Here is a 4,198-nt window from a genome sequence, read left to right as displayed (position 1 = left end):
TTTATGACATAATAAAAATTACAACTCATCATGAAGATGTAAGTCCAAACTTGTATAACACATCCATTGTAAGTAATTCATAGATTTCAGTTAAATATTGATGGCAGTGTTTATGTAAAATTAAAATTAGTTGATAAAATTAGCTTTTATAAAATCAATAATCAAAACAATCACATGTGCAGGATAAACACAACCAAATACACTCAGAAAAATACTACTTCTCTCTGTTTTCTCATACAATATGCTTACTTTGTGTGATAAACTAAAACAGATTTTTTAAAATTATACAACAATGCAGTCTGTATTAACTAGTGTTGATAAATATTAACTTTGGAGTTTTATGGTTTTAATAAATGGAAAAAGCAAGTTGATTTAAAAAACCTTGTTGAAATTAACATGACTTCTCAATAGAATTTTTTATTAGTCAGCATTTCTTCAAACTCATATGAGTTTAACTAAGTATATGGGGATGCCTATTCACAAATTTTTCTTATTCGTGTGATGTAAAAGAGCAAGTTATATTGCTTATAAGTTAAGCCATATTCAAACTGAGCTTAGATATTTAAAAAATTAACTGATGAATGTACAAATATAAAAGCTGTCACAGTTTAATGTGCCCTACTGTTTTATTAAAGGGACTTTGCTTGATTTATCTGTAAATATTAACTTAATGGGAGGTTCTCTTAAATGTGAACTAAGAATCACGCTGTAAGAAGCAACAACCTCTCCTCTTCCTCTTTGCCATCTACTTGGTAGCCTCAAAGCAGCAACCATGCGTGAGAGCATCTCCATCCATGTTGGCCAGGCTGGTGTCCAGATTGGCAATGCCTGCTGGGAGTTCTACTGCCTGGAACACGGCATCCAGTCTGATGGCCAGATGCCAAGTGACAAGACCATTGGCGGGGAGATGACTCCTTCAACACCTTCTTCAGTGAGACAGGCGCTGGCAAGCATGTGCCCAGGGCAGTGTTTGTAGACCTGGAAGCCACAGTCATTGATGAAGTTCGCACTGGTACCTACCACCAGCCTTCCACCCTGAGCAGCTGATTACAGGCAAAGAAGATGCTGCCAATAACTATGCCCGTGGACACTACACCATTGGCAAGGAGATCATTGACCTCGTCCTGGACCGAATTTGGAAACTGGCTGACCAGTGCACAGGCCTTCGGGCTTCTTGGTTTTCCACAGCTTTGGTGGGGGAACTGGTTTTGGGTTCACCTCCCTGCTGATGGAACGTCTCTCCATCAATTATGGCAAGAAGTCCAAGCTGGAGTTCTCCATTTACCCAGCCCCCCAGGTCTCCACAGCTGTAGTTGAGCCCTACAACTCCATCCTCACCACCCATACCACCCTGGAGCACTCTGATTGTGCCTTCATGGTTGACAACAAGGCCATCTATGACATCTGTCGTAGAAACCTCGATATTGAGCACCCAACCTACACTAACTTGAATAGGTTGATAGGTCAAATTGTGTCCTCCATCACTGCATCCCTCAGGTTTGATAGAGCCCTGAATGTTGATCTGACTGAATTCCAGACCTACCTGGTGCCCTATCTCTGCATCTACTTCCCTCTGGCCACATATGCCCTTGTCATCTCTGCTGAGAAAGCCTACCATGAACAGCTTTCTGTAGCAGAAATCACCAATGTGTGCTTTGAGCCAGCCAACCAGATGGTGAAATGTGATGGCTTGTTGTCTGTTGTACCATGGTGACGTGGTCCCCAAAGATGTCAGTGCTGCCATTGCCACCATCAAGACCAGTTTGTGGACTGGTGCCCCACTGGCTTCAAAGTTGGCATTAATTACCAGCCTCCCACTGTGGTACCTGGTGGAGACCTGACCAAAGTCCAGCAATCTGTGTGCATGCTGAGCAACACCACAGCTATTGCTGAGGCCTGGGCTCGCCTGGACCACAAGTTTGACTTGATGAATGCCAAGTTGCCTTGTCCACTGGAATGTAGGTGAGGGCATGGAGGAAGGAGAGTTTTATGAGGCCCGTGAGGACATGACTGCCCTTGAGAAGGATTATGAGGAAGTTGGTGTTGATTCTGTTGAAGGAGAGGGTGAGGAAGAAGGAGAGGAATACTAAATCTAAAATGTCACAACGGTGCTGCTTTTACAGGGAAACTTATTGTGGTTTTAAAAAAAATTTTGTTTTATTGCTTAAAGCATTACAAAGAGTAGTACATATGTCTCTTTTTTCCCCCTCTTGACCTTCCCCCGGCCTCCCCTACCCCCCAGTGTCTTGTGTCCATTGGTTATGCTTATATGCGTGCATACAAGTTCTTCGGTTGATCTCTTACCCGCCCTCCAACTCTCCCCGCCTTCCCGCTATAGTTTGAGTCTGTTTAATGCTGCTCTGCCTCTGTATCTATTTTTGTTCATCAGTTTATAATGGTCTACATCTACACAATGGAATACTATGCTGCTGTAAAAAAGAAGAAATTCTTACCATTTGCAACAGCATGGATGGAACTGGAGAGCATTATGCTAAGTGAAATAAGCCAGTCAATGAAAGAAAAACACCACATGATTTCACTCATTTGTGTTTTAAACATTGAAAAGTTCTGGTCTGATCAGTTCATTTGTTGTGTAGAGCAGTGTACACTCTCATATACAATTACTGGCCTATGCTTTAAAACACAATGCTTCGTTACAGATCCAAACTGTCAGTTTCTCTGATGGGTTTGAATAGAGTATTCCCTGCCTTAAATGGAAAAAAAATAACTTAATGGGGTTTGTGAACACCTTCGCCCTCATTTTCCTCAATTCTAAAACCAGGAGGATGTTAGAGGAGCCTCCAAGTCTCACCAACTTTAATTCTGGTCTGTGATTATGCTGAATGTTCTTTCTTAATTTGGTACTCAATTTTAATGCATTTATCTGAAATATTATCCCTATTTTTATAGTGAATTTTTAGCTGCCTTTGTATTTGCGCTGTAGCAAACCTTTGTTTCACATTTTTAGAATCTAATTTTGAGTCATGTACACTCAGATAAGTATCTGAATTCTTTTGTTTTAGACATTTAAAATGAACATACTATGATCATTTTTCTCATGTAATTGAATCTTATTAAACTAAGATAAATTGCACCTTATTCCCACCATTTCTCAGTTAGATATATTACAGCAAGTGGGATGTTCTCACCAATTCTATTATGCTGATAATAATAATCATCATCATCACATTAATTGTATCATTTAAATGTGATCTCATTTTTAAGATGGAGTCATCTATATATCTTTTCTTGGTTGGCAAGTAGGCAAATATTGTCTTCCCCAATATTTTACTCTGAACCAATTCCTACTCAGCATTGGAAATAAATGCATTTTAGCCACCCCTGGATAATACCATATAGTATATTTCTGCATTTCTTAGGTCAAGGAAATATTTGTACTGACTTCCGTCTTTCATATACGAGGCTGATTTTAGGAGAATTTTCTACCTAACTGTTTCTGAATGCGCTCCTTAGTCTGGTTTCCTTTTCCACTGTGAGAAACTCTTGTGAAGAGATTCCTCTTTTATTTCTCTGTTATTACTAAGACAGTGGTAGTGGAAGGACAATGGTAATCGAGAGATAAAATACGCACTACTCTTTTGCTCTCACAGAAGATAACCGACTTCCTCTTAGTCACCAAATTCAGCATCTCTTCTCAGGTTCCATATTTATTTGTAACAATAAAATTCTTGTCTGCCCTTTTATTTCTGACACTTTCTCCCTCTGTGACTTCCTCGACACGCACTCCAAGGTATTCATTTCATTTTTGTGCTGTTCCTTCTTTGTGTGTCCTTGCTCTGTACATGAGGGTATCCCTTAAGGTTCTGTCCTTAGGCCTTTCTCACTTGGTCATTAATTCCAAGACTTTGATTATCTTCTGCACGTGAATGATCTCTCCACTGGAAACCTCTCTCATGGGTTCTGGTGTTGAATGTCCTGCCAGCACTTTGACCCTTAATGTGCCCCTGGTAAAATTCGTCATCTCCCATGTCAAGCCAGCTCTTCCTTTTGGGCTGCCTGGTTCGGCTAATGATACCATCGTTTGTCCTAAGAGGTTCAGAATGAGTCAGATCAATTTTAGCTTCTAAGTGCCTCTTGCACTGGTCTCATCCTTTCTATGCTCATTGCCAGACGGATCAGCTCTCCTCCCCATTGTATCATCACTGGAAATTTACCAATGCATTTTAATGATTCATCC

General features: G+C 40.4%; 1 pseudogene; it reads left to right on the top strand.

Moving 5' to 3' along the window:
- The first annotated feature begins 760 nt into the window (after positions 1-760).
- On the top strand, positions 761-2,135 carry LOC102418241 (annotated as a pseudogene).
- Positions 2,136-4,198: the final 2,063 nt, after the last annotated feature.

This window comes from Myotis lucifugus, unplaced genomic scaffold (assembly GCF_000147115.1).
Source record: "Myotis lucifugus unplaced genomic scaffold, Myoluc2.0 scaffold_59, whole genome shotgun sequence".
Classification (NCBI taxonomy): Eukaryota; Metazoa; Chordata; class Mammalia; order Chiroptera; family Vespertilionidae; genus Myotis; species Myotis lucifugus.
This window is presented reverse-complemented; position numbering and strand designations above follow the sequence as displayed.